The sequence below is a fragment of the Meriones unguiculatus genome, chromosome 1, assembly GCF_030254825.1.
Source record: "Meriones unguiculatus strain TT.TT164.6M chromosome 1, Bangor_MerUng_6.1, whole genome shotgun sequence".
Classification (NCBI taxonomy): Eukaryota; Metazoa; Chordata; class Mammalia; order Rodentia; family Muridae; genus Meriones; species Meriones unguiculatus.
This window is the reverse complement of record NC_083349.1, coordinates 173,228,985-173,242,285: the sequence shown is the minus strand read 5'-3', so window position 1 is coordinate 173,242,285 and position 13,301 is coordinate 173,228,985.

The following is a 13,301-nucleotide window of genomic DNA, read 5'->3' as shown; positions in this document are numbered from 1 at the left end:
CGGTCCACCTCAGGCCCTGTGAAGGAGAGGATGATGAGGAGACTCTCACCTCCAGGGATGAGGCCCCTACAGGCAAAAACAAAATTTCTGCCACCTCGGATGGAGAGTGGGGTGGAATATATGAACAGCAGTATCGCCGCCTTGGACTTAGATATAGAAAAGAACTGAAAAATGCAGTCTCACAATATGGCCCGTTTGCTCCCTTCACACTGTCCATAACTGAAACTCTGAGTGACCGGTGGCTCACACCCAATGACTGGTATTTTTTGACTCGTGCTGTATTATGAGGGGGCGATTTTGTCCTCTGGAAGTTAGATTTTACTGAACTTTGCAAGGAGACCGCACACTTTAACGCAGTGGCTGGTGGCACTTCCAGACACTGGGCCTTGCAAAAAATTATGAGGGCGTAGCACCTATGATACCAATGAGAAACAAGCCAAATACCCTCCTGGTCTTCTTTCTCAAATACAAACTGCGGGACTCAAGGCTTGGAAACGGCTTCCCCCTAAGGGAGCTGTAACAACCTCCCTACCTAAAATCCAGCAAGGACCAGATGCGCCCTATAGTAATTTCATCAGCCATCTTACTGACGCGCTCGGAATGGCTTCTGGGCTCACCCGAAAACGAGAGTGAATTCGTAAAACATCTCGCTTTCGAAAATGCTAACCCTGCCTGCCAAGCTGTCATACGGCCATACCGCGAAGGCAAGGACATTTCTGATTATATCAAGCTCTGTGCAGGTGTCAGCTCAGCTCATTCCATTGGTGTAGCCATTGGAGCTGCATTCCAGGGCCTAACTCAGGGCTTCCTCCCTAAAGTTTGCTTTAATTGCAAACAACCAGGACATTTCTCCAAGGAATGCAAGGCTGCTAAAACTGAGCACCAACCGTCTTCTACTCTGTGTCCCTGGTGCAAAAGAGGGAAACACTGGGCCTCAGAGTGTTACTCTCAAAAGGATACTCAAGGCAATCCCCTACCAAAGCAGGGAAACCTCTTAAGGGGCCTGCCCCTGGCCCCAAACATGAGACAAACCCCTGGGGCTATAGGGTTTGTCCCCCAAACATTAACTCCTCAAGCTCAGGCACCTCAAGTATTTCTCCCATTCCCAAACAATCAGGCCTTTCCTTCCTCCCTCCCTCGAACAACCACAGGAAGCACAGGGTTGGACTTGTGTTCCTCCACCAGCACAATACTAACACCTGATATGGGAATTTAGGCCTTGCACACAGGAGTTTTTAGCCTCCTGCTTCCTGGCACCTTTGGACTACTTGGTCCTGCTAGTTCAACTCTCTAGGGGCTATATATCTCTCCCAGAGATATTGACAATGATTATACAGGAGAGATAAAGATTCTAGCTTCTTCCACTTCTGGTCCCTTAACTATTAACCAGGGACAAATAATTGCTTGGCTGTTACTGCTTCCCCTCACCCATTTTAACCAGAAAAGCTTTCGAAAATCCAGAGGCAGCAATAATTTTGGCTCCTCGGATGCTTACTGGACTCAGACAATTACTCAGGATAGACCCCTCCTCAACTTAAAATTGGATGGAAAAAGCTTTGAAGGGCTTGTAGATACCAGAGCAGATGCCACCATAATTTCACAAAAAAAAAAAAAAAAAAAAAAAAATGGCCTCCCTTCTGGCTCCTTACAGCTTCCTTAACCCACCTCAGAGGCATAGGACAAACGTCCAATCCCCAGCAAAGTTCTAAAATTCATGGACAGATGAGGAAGGTAATACAGACTCCATTCAACCTTATGTTGTGCCTGGCCTACCTGTTAATCTCTGGGGTCAGGATATTCTTGCCCAGCTAAATATCATTATGTGTAGTCCAAATGAAATTGTTTACCCACCAAATGCTAAAACAGGGCTTCCTTCCCAGACAAGGCTTAGGAAAACATTCGCAGGGAATAAAAGAACCTATCCAGGTAATTGAAAACAATGACCACGCAGGATTAGGCATGACAAATTTACCCTAATGGCTGTTGGCATCCCTGTACCCCATGCAGACAAAATCACTTAGAAATCTGATGAAGGTGTTTGGGTTGACCAATGGCCTTTAACCTCAGAAAAGTTAGCAGCAGCTACCGCATTAGTACAGGAACAGCTTGCCGCTGGTCACATTGAACCTACTACTTCTCCTTGGAACACACCTATTTTTGTTATTAGAAAAAGGTCTGGCAAATGGAGGTTATTACAAGACCTAAGAGAAGTTAATAAAACTATGCTTACCATGGGTGCTTTACAACCAGGACTGTCCAGCCCTGTAGCCATCCCTGCTGGCTTTTATAAGATAGTTATAGATCTTAAAGACTGTTTTTTTACCATCCCCCTGCACCCCAGGATAAAAAGCACTTTGCTTTTAGCCTGCCAGTAACAAACTTCAAAGGGCCTATGCCTCGTTTCCAATGAAAAGTTTTGCCCCAAGGCATGGCTAATAGCCCAACTCTGTATCAAAAGTTTGTAGCTCAGATTATTGATCCTTTTAGAACACTCTGGCCTTCTATTGATATAATAAATTATATGGATGATATCCTTTTACCTGGACCTGATGGCTCATTGTTGCTTCATTGCTGTCAAAAGCTTTCACAAAAACTAATAGATTATGGTTTACAAATTGCACCAGATAAAATTCAATTAAAAGACCCATATTTTTATTTAGTATTTGAGCTCCATCATCAAAAAATTACTACACAAAAAAATCCATTTAAAAACTAGCCATTTAAAGATTTAAATGATTTTCAAAAGCTCCTAGGAGATATCAATTGGATAAGACCTTATCTTAAACTCACCACAGGGGAACTTAAACCTCTCTTTGATATTCTCAAGGGAGACTCTAACCCCTCCTCCTGTCGCTCATTAACCCCTGCAGCGACACAGGCCCTTCAGGTTGTGGAAACAGCTATCCAAAACCAGGGAGTTACATTTATTTCCTATAAGGAACCCCTTCTCTTTGTCATGTGTACCTCATCCCATACACCCACTGGAGTGTTTTGGCAACATAATCCCCTGCTGTGGACTCATCTCTCCACCTCTCCCACTAAGGTTCTTGCCCCCTATATTACCTTGGTTGCAGAGCTCATCCTTTTGGGGCGCAAACAAAGCTGCCAATTTTTTGGCAAAGATCCTGAAAAAATAATACTGCCCTATTCTAAAGATCAGATAGAATGGATAATGCAAACTACCAATATTTGGTCCACTGTCTGTTTTTCTTTTTCTGGGATAATTGATAACCATTATCCTGCTAATAAGTTACTTCAATTTATTAAAACCCACCTTTTCATCTTTCCAAAAATTACTTCCCCTCAACCGTTATCAGAAGCACATTTAGTGTTTACAGATGGCTCCTCTAATGGGGTTGCCGCCTATACTATTAATGGAAAAACAATTCTATCCAATCTCCTTCTAAATCAGCACAGCTTGTGCAGCTTTTTGTAGTAATTAAGGTTTTTCAGGTTCTAGAAAATTTCCCTTTTAATCTATATACTGACAGTGCCTATATTGACCACTCTGTTCCACTTCTTGAAACGGTTCCCTATATTAGACCTTCTACAAATGCTGTTCCTCTTTTTGTCAAGCTCCAGGAGTTAATTAACTCTAGAAGTCAACCCTTTTATCTTGGTCACCTCCACGCACACTCAGACCTTCCAGGTCCTCTCTCTGCGGGAAATTCGTGTACCAATGCTGCCACACACTTGGCATTCCCCATTTCAGTAAACCCTGTTGAGCAGACCAGAAAAAACCATGCCCTGCATCATTTAAATGTCAAAACACTTCAACTGCTTTTTAAAATCACCAGGGAGCAGGCACGCCAAATTGTCAAACAATGTCCTGCTTGTGTCACTCTCTTGCCCACTCCCCATTTGGGAGTTAATCCCAGAGGCCTCATCCCAAATGACATCTAGCAGGTGGATGTTACTCACTTACCTGAATTTGGCAATCTTAAATATCTTCATGTAACTATAGATACCTTTAGTGGATTTATTTTTGCCAGTTTACATACAGAAGAAGCCTCAAAAAATGTTATAGCTTGTGTTTTAAATTGCCTCTCGGTTATGGGCAAACCTAAGGTTTTAAAAACAGATAATGGTCCTGGTTACACTGGAAAAAACTTTCAGGAATTTTGCCATCAATTACAAATTAAACACATCACTGGTATTCCTTATAATCCTCAAGGACAAGGCATTGTTGAGCATGCCCATCAAACTATTAAAAACACCCTTCATAAGTTAAAGAAGGGGGAGTTATATCCAATGAAAGGATCTCCAAGAAAAATTCTTCATCATGCACTGTTTGTTCTTAATTTCTTAACCTTGGACACCTATGGCAAGTCTGCTGCTGATGGCCTTTGGCACCCTGAAACAAATAAAAATTATAGCACAGTCATGTGGAAAGACCCCCTCACTTCCAAATGGAATGGCCCAGACCCAGTCCTTATCTGGGGACGAGGATCAGTTTACCTGTTTGACACCAAGGAGGGAGCAGCCAGGTGGCTGCCAAAAAGGCTGGTAAAACAAATAGACAGCCCCTCCTCTAAACAGCAGAAAAACATAGAACCATCAGAGACAAACCATGTACTCCTGACATCCAGGGTGGTGAGGCCCCCTGAGATCCTTCTCTTTTCTTTACAGATGAGACCACTTTGGAAAATATTCCTCGGAGTGATGATGCAAAGCCAGAAGGTGATTACAGACCAGAAGAACAATGTCCACCAACCCTATAAGTATACTTGGGAAGTTTCCGGAGAATATGGTGAATCACACAATCACAAGTCACTTCTGGTACCCCAACATGTCCTTTCGTGCCCCTGAGTCACTCTTCACCTGTGAGCAATGGGAACCAGCAATTGGGCTTTATGCCTGCCCAGGTTATAAGAGGATTAAGGGATGTGGAGGTGCTGGAGACTTTTACTGTGCCTCCTGGGGATGTGAAACCTCAGCTGTAATTGCCACAGGAAGCTGGGGACACCTTAATAGTGATGATTACATTGTGATAACTATTACATCTAAGATTGATATTAACTCCTGGAAATCACATTATTATTTGACAAATACCTGTGACAGGCTAAGACGGTCTTCAAGCTGGCAACAGCTCCAGCTCCCCATCTTAAAGCTATCTTTCACTTCTAAAGGAAAACAAAAATCAGTTCCCTGGCATAAGGGCCTCACTTGGGGCCTAGGCCTATACTACGGGTGGGCCAAGAATGGTCCAGGAGTTATCATTTACCTCACCCTAAGGAAAGAATCAGCTATTTCACCCATAGCTATTGGACCCAATCCTGTTCTCACCCCTCCTACACAGATAGAACCCAGGAAAAATTATTTTTCCACATGGACAGAGCCTAAGCAAAATGTCCCTGCCTCCCTGACTCCTTCCTTTCCAATAATCCTATCCCCTCCCTAATTGAAGATGGGATTGATACACACCATATTATTTTGACCTTGTTAATCATACCTTTTTAGCCCTGAATCATACATGCCCCAAGCTTACTGAGTCCTGTTGGCTTTGTTATGATTCTGCTCATCCCTTTTATGAAGGCATTGCTGTCACTGAGGAAATCTTCTACTCCTCTGACCATTCTAAATGCAGATGGTCACAACATGCTGAGGCTAGATTGACGCTTACTTCTGTTTCTGGCCTTGGGTTATGCATAGGCAATGGTATTCCTCAGAAATACAGACATCTTTGTAATGTAATCGTTACACCATCAAGCCACCTTCCCAATTAAATCCTCCCAGGCAACAATAGCTGGTGGACTTGCAGTGACGGCCTTACTCCCTGTATATACACCCCTCACCTCAAAAGCAATTTTACTACTTTCTGTGTCCTTGTCCAATTAATTCCCTGCCTGACTTATTATTCTGGGAAGATTTTCCCCAGTTTTGGGACCCCATTAATGACCATGCATTGCTTAGAACAAAAAGAGAGGCCATAACAGCTGTTACACTAACTGTCCTCCTCGGCCTCATAGCTGCTGGTGCTGGAATGGGTATAACCTCTCTCTTTCTCTCCAATAAGCATTACTCTGACCTTTGCCAGACAACTGACAAGGATGTTGAGAGATTGGAGATTGGCATCACCAACTTGGAGAAATCCCTCGTCTCACTGTCTGAAGTTGTCCTACAAAATTGAAGAGGGCTAGACTTGCTTTTCCTCCAGCAAGGGGGACTCTATGCTGCCCTTAAAGAAGAGTGCTGCTTTTACACACATTATACTGGGATTTTAAGGGACAGCATGGCTAAGATTAGGGAAGGCTTAGAAGAGAGAAAGAGACAGAGAGAACAAGAGGAAAGTTGGTTTCATAATTGGTTTTCAACCTCTCCCTGGCTCACCACCCTCCTTCCTTCAATTGTGGGACCCATGGTGGGTTTCCTTCTCCTCGTATCTTTTGGCCCATGGGCCATTAAAAGACTTACTGGCTTTGTAAAACAGCAAATTGATTCTCTGGCATCTAAACCCATACAAGTTCATTATCACACACTTGATTTGGCTGACAAAGGCTTAGCTGAGCCCGAGGAAGACTGCTAACAGTCCATCACATGGGTCTTGACTGCTTACATTTGGCTCTTATGAGAACAGCTTGAAACTCAGATAAATGCTTGCCTGTTGTAGCATGGGTACCTGTAATGGGGTGTAAGATGACACTGCAAGAGGAGGGCCCAATTGCCCGATTCTGAGTCCCCTGAGAAGCAAACCTGATTGCATAGAGGTTGGTGTCTGATTACTCCTAACCACAACCTGCTGGGGATGCCCTTAGGTTTTGATGGGGTCTTCCTCTCCTCCCCAAAAAGGTACCCAAAAAGGCTGCAAAACATGTTGGGAGGATCAGGTCACTACTTCCCCCCTCTGGTTAATGCTCACCATCTGCAAAAGACCTCATGTTCAAAACCTACGTGCCAGCCTCTTAAATTGTTTAAGAAGGGAGAAGATGCTGGGATCCAAGGCTATTTACTGAAGCCAAAGTCAAATAGTGAGCCAAAACTATTTAATGGAGACAAAGCTATTTACTGAAGCCACAACCAAATAGTGAGCAAAGGTCAGTTAGTGGAGACCTAAAGCTATTTAGTGAAAGAGTTACCTAGGACCCTAAATCATGGGTGATAGATTTGTGAGGACATCTGTCTGTTAGTTTTAGAGCATCCGTGAGATATCTTAAGAAAACATCCTTATGGTATCTTGCAGGTGCAATATTCAACCCATGAAAGCACTCTTCCTATCTCCTGCAGCAGTAAATTAACCTTCCCCATCTCCCTGCCTTCTCCCTATAAGTTGGGTAAAAATATCTAATAAATGAGGCCTTGATCAGACAAACAGACTTGGCTTCATTCTTTGTGTCTCTTGTTCTTCCCCCGCCCCATTCTTTCCACCTCCCTCTTTAGGAACCTGTTGAAGTTCCAAGGTTCCTAAGTTGTTTCCTGTTTTCTTCTTCTCCTGATGTCCATCCTCTTTGGCTTTCAGGATGGAGATTGAGCATTTTAGCCAGAGTCCTCTCTCTTCACTAGTTTCTTTAGATGTACAGATTTTAGTGGGTTTATCCTATATTATATGTCTATATGAGTGAGTATATACCGTGTGTGTCTTTCTGCTTCTGGGACAGCTCACTCAAGATGATCCTTTCCACCCAAGGGGGGGGCAGCCTTACCAGGCCACAGAAGATGACAATGCAGCCCCTCCTGACGAGATCTGATAGACTAAGATCAGAAGGAAAGAAAGAAAGACCTCCCCTATCAGTGGACTTGGGGAGGGGCATGTGTGAAGAAGGGGAAGGGAAGGTGGGATTAGGAGGGAAGGAAGGAAGGGTTTATGGGGGGATACAAAGTGAATAAAGTGTAATTAATAAAAGTTTTTAAAAAATGAAAAAAGAAGAAGGTAAGAGTGGTACAGCTGAGCAGAGTGCCATTCAGGACGTTCTTCTAGTGCTCTGTCCTTTGTTTCTGAACTCAGGATTTCTTTTTTTTCCTAGCACTTAGGATATCACCATGGCCCTTGGAGTTTTATACATTTCTGCCCTAGGTTGAAGATTTGGCTTTCTGTTTGGGAGTGAAATAAGCTTTTTCTTCTTTACTTGTGAACTAGGAGGAGAGGAGGACACTGGCAGGTCCCTGTGAGATGGAGAAGTAGCATGGTTTCTGTCCCTCCCTCTCCAAGCCAACCCTAGAGAAATTCTGAAGTTGAGTTACTGTGAATCAACTCACCCTCACCTACAGACACTGCTGTCATGTCTCTGAAGTCAAACCAACATTTGCTCTTCTAGTGCAGCACTGAGATCCACATGATTTTCTGATGCATTGTTATTGTTACTTTGTTAAGAGTTCTCTCAGCATGCTGTTTTTCTCCTCCTGTTCATAGTGTCTTGAGTAGATGCTCGTTCTCACTAGACCTGAATAAAGGCTTTGGTTGTCCTTGGCGTTTTGCTTGTATGCTTTCCTTTCTTTGCTTGCCCCTTTCCCTTCAAGAGGAGTCTCACTATGTAGCCTAGCCTGGCCTTGGACTTTTATCATCCTGCCTCAGCCTCCAGAGTGCTAGAATTATAGGGTTTTGTCACCACTCCAAACTGTATGTTTTATCTTATTTATCTAATATCCAGAACCTTTCTGTTCTGGGATCATAGCACATAGTTGCCTAAAGTAGTGAAGGCAGGCATGGCCTGGAGGCATTAGAGAAAAGCCAATTAAATTCTGTTCATGCTTTTCTCCCATGCTTCAGTGAGAGCTTACTACTTTAATCCCTTTGATAATAAGCTTAGCAGCATCTACACCACATTTTTAATGCCAGGCTGCAAAGACATTATGAAGCAAGATATTCCTCATCTCTCCATACCTCACTTCCAGTTGTTACAGAATACATTTTAGGAAGTCTGTGTCACCCTAATGTGGCTTCTCTTTAAGAGGTCAACATTATGACTCTGATAGAGGAGTTGTTTCATGATATGTGCAAGCAAGAGTCAATAGCTGTGTGTGTGTGTGTGTATATATGGGTGCAGAACCTCTGCATTCTTTGAGGAGTTATGTGTCCTTATGTTATTATTCCCTTGAGGCAGGGTCTCTCAGTGAATTTGGAAGTAGTAGGCTGGTGTCCAACAAGCCCCAATCAGGATTCTGTCTCTGCCCTTCTCTGATGGGTTTATAGTTATATGCTCAATCACAACGGGCTTTTTACATGGACTCTGGAAATTTGAACTCAGTTCCTCATGCTTTCACAAGTGTTCTTTCTTACCCAAAGAATCCTCAGCCCAGCTCTCATTAACTGTTTCTTAAAGCCTTGCAATTACCTCCTTAAAGCTCACTACATTCCACTCTTTTAATTCACCAAGATTACTGGACTTGAATATGAATTTATATCCTACCAAAAATCCATTGTCAGGTAGATGGTATAGTAAATCCAGGAAAATATGCTCCTGTAGACAAAAAAAAAAAAAAAAAAAAAAAAAAAAAAAAACTATGCCAATAAAAACCAGCTACATGAACTCTCTGAAATCAAACTATTAGACCTAGTAGGAGTTTGAGACCAAAAATGATATTTGGAGATAATGTAAATGTAACTTCAAAACTTTCACACACACAGAAAAAAAAAAACAGGTAGGGATACTTAATATAAAAGGTAATAGATAAAGAGAACAATAGATAACATTTTAGACTTTGAAAGATGAAGAAAGAGTTATCGCAAGTCAGGATGGAGCACTGGCTCTTCCTGACTACCATTAGGGGAAAGACAACTCAGGCAGGACATTTCACTATGTCCTGACTCCTTGCCCTTTCTTGTCTGTTCAGATTTTCTGTTTCCTCATGACTCAGACCTTGTAAACTCTGTGTTTCTAAGAATTGGTCCATTTATTCTGGGTTATCTAACTTGTTGAAATTGTTTATAATGTTTTGTTTGTTTGTTTGTTTTCAAACATTGTATCTTCGTATCTGACCTTTTCAATGTCTTTATTTTTCCATCCTATCTTTAAGTTTGTTATTGTGAGCTGGCACGGAGGACATGAGAGCGGGAGAGCTGGCTCTTCTCTTGCCAGCTTCACCATTGAATGTGCTGGCTGGGACAGTGGTGGAGAACTTGCCCAGGTGGTGTGGATGTGAGAGAACTGGACTGACCAGCTCAGATACCTTTGAGGCCTGTGGAGAGCTGTGGGAATGCAGCTACAGACAGCCTGAGAGACAGGCCCAGAAGCTCAATACTGAACTCACAGGGTGATACTGGAAGACATCCAGGAAAGGTGTGCCTGCCTTTCCTTTCCAAGCCTATAGTTTAGCTGGATAGTCCCGGATGTTTCCGGTAACCCGGAAGCCTCCAGCACCTGGATGCAAATGGCCTCTTGCTAAAGCAACACACCTGAGGCCAAGCTTAATGAGCTAAGTTGGATCACTAGGACTCACACTGTGGTGTGGAGAGCTGCTTGTTAGGCTGCTTTGTTATGATTTCATCTGGGGAAGTAGTTTTTGAAAAGAAGTTAGGCATTTTCACACCTTTTTCTTTTTGTATTGATGTGACTTGTTTTTGTTTTGCCTATAAATAATGAACCCTGGAATAAACCCGCACTGCTTCAGCCAGACTGACAGCCCTCTCAAGCCGATCCCGTGTGAAGTGTAATTTGTCCTCACCCACCCATTCAGGCACTGTTTGACTCTGCCGGCAGGGTCCGGCAGAGGCCCAGATCCAAGGCATTGAGTTTGCTCACCTCAACATCTACCCCACCAATAAACTGCTGGAGCCAATGAATGGGCCAGTCCTATAGAACCAAAGCTGCAGAATCTCTATGACACAAAGCAATCAAGAAGATATCTGAGGAGTCCCAGTGAGGATCCAGTATTGATAGTGTAGCCGAAGCCAGAGGCCTCAAACCAGACCAATGACTCATTGCAACGAGTATTTATTTTTCAAGCAAAGAAGTATGGACAAAAGAGTATACTGAGGGACACTGCCACACACTACAGCTTCCACAACGAGACTTATTTTTTCCTTTTGTTGGGGATGGCAGGTATGAGGAGACAGGAGGATGAATAGGACTGGGGAGAAATCCAAAGAACCAATAAAAAAAAATTTTTTTAAAGAATTACTTAATGCTGCTTTTAATATAAAATACAATTTGGAGTACTTTTCCTCCTGTTTTGTTGAAGTTGTTTATTTTATAAACATCTAATAATGTTTTTTATTATTATTATTATTATTATAAAATATTTTCAAGGGTAGAACAATTTCATCCAGGCTGTAAAGAATCTGGTAACAAAAAGTCTCCTTTTCATGAGTTATGCATTCAAACCCTTTGCCCTCTCACTCAAGAGAACTAAAATGTAACTTCATTTTCCTTCCTGGTTCATCTCTGGAGTAAGAATTTTCAGTTTCTTTAAAAACACAAAACAGTATGGAAATGTTTTTGTTTTAATCCTAGGTGTTGAATATGGGGCTTTTGCAGATTGTCCACAGCAGCTAGCTATGATTTGCCTAATGCTCTGGCAAGGTCATGATTTTGCCAGCTGAGGATAATTTACATTTCGAATTCTGGGGACTCTTCAGAGGGCATATAGATGCCAGAGCCCCAGGTGGCTGCTGCTATCCCTCCTGCTGCCTTTGTTGTTACTGCTGCTGTTGCTAGCTGCTGTTTGCCCCTGTTGATGGTTGGTTGCTGTTTGTTCCCGTTTTCTGGATTGCTAGTTGCTGGTTGGAGATCAAATTTGCCCCAAGGAAATAGTCTAAAGATACTGACGTCTTGTTTCCCCTCTAACATTCTATCTCTCCTGGCTAGTGTTGGGGCTTTGGAAGGAATAGGAGTGGTGTAGGGAGTTAGGAAAAATAACCCAATAAAGTGGTCAAAATTCCAGCTGCATATCTTGTTTGAGAGCTCCAGTCTCAATGGCAGGGTCTTTAAAAATCTTAAAACTTATCAAGAGAATAAGGGTTGTAGTTCAGTGAAAAAGTACTTGCTTAGTACATGAGGCTGTGTATTGATACCCACCATCATACCACACCCTCTAAACCTTTGAGAAAAACTAAGGACAGTGAGAGACCAAAATATTAAAAATTAGCAGCTATTATTTAAGGCCTGAAGTAGGTGGGTGAAGTCCAGGAATGCCCTGGGAGGAAGAACCGCCTTACTGCATTCTTTCCCCACCCACTAGAAATACAGTTGCTAGGAAACTGGCCCATCCCCCTAGGGAGGGACACCAGATCATTAATGGTCTGGGGACCTTCCTATAGCCAATCAATTAAAAAAATGTAACATTTTGACCAATAGATGCTTGCCAGGCAGGAATTGCCCCTGCCTTGGGCATGCTGGGAGGGACCAGAATCTTTAAATCACCCAACTAACCTGGTTCTCTGCTCTCATCTCTTTGGCGGTGGGGGTGTGGGCCCAAGCTGCAGCTTATAATGATTTATAATAAAAAGAACCTCATGTATTTACAGCGGAGTCTGTTTCTGGTCTTTTGGGGTTTGTGAACTGGGCAGAACAGACAGAGTGCAGTTAGGAGAAAAATGTGGTCTCACCTAAAGACTAGCTTTAGCTTTGTCTCATTTATAAGATGTGCTGGGCTCAAAAGTCCAGACACTCATCAGTTGTTGTCTATACTCAAGTTGGAAGTTTGGGAAGTAAACAAAGCGAATCCTGTAGAGAGAAGCCCGAGAGATAAGAAACTGAGCTTTCAAAAGCCAATGGCCAGATTAAAACCTCAAGTGACAAAACATGCTGGAGAGGTTGTGGAGAAAGGGGAACCCTCCTCCACTGCTGGTGGGAATGTAAACTGGTACATCCACTCTGGAAATCAATCTGGCACGTTCTCAGACAACAAGGAATAGCGCTTCCTCAAGATCCAGCTATACTACTCCTAGGCATATATCCAAAAGAGGCTCAAGTATACAATAAGGACATTTGCTCAACCTTTTTTGTAGCAGCTTTATTTATTTATCTGTAATAGCCAGAAGCTGGAAACAACCTAGATGCCCCTCAACTGAAGAATGGATATAGAAATTTTGGTACATCTACACAATGGAATATTACCCAGCAATGAAAAACAAGGAAATCATGAAATTTCCAGGTAAATGGTGGGAACTGGAAAGGATCATCTTACTGAGCTATCCCAGAAGCAGAAGAGTATGGTATATACTCACTCATATAGACATATAATATAGGATAAACCTACTAAAATCTGTACACCTAAAGAAACTAATCAAGAGGGAGGACTCTGGCTAAAATGCTCAATCCCCACTTCAAAAGGCAAAGAGGATGGACACCAGAAGAAAAAGAAAACAGGAAACAAGTTAGGAGCCTCCCACAGAGGGCCTCTGAAAGGCTCTGCCCTGCAGACTG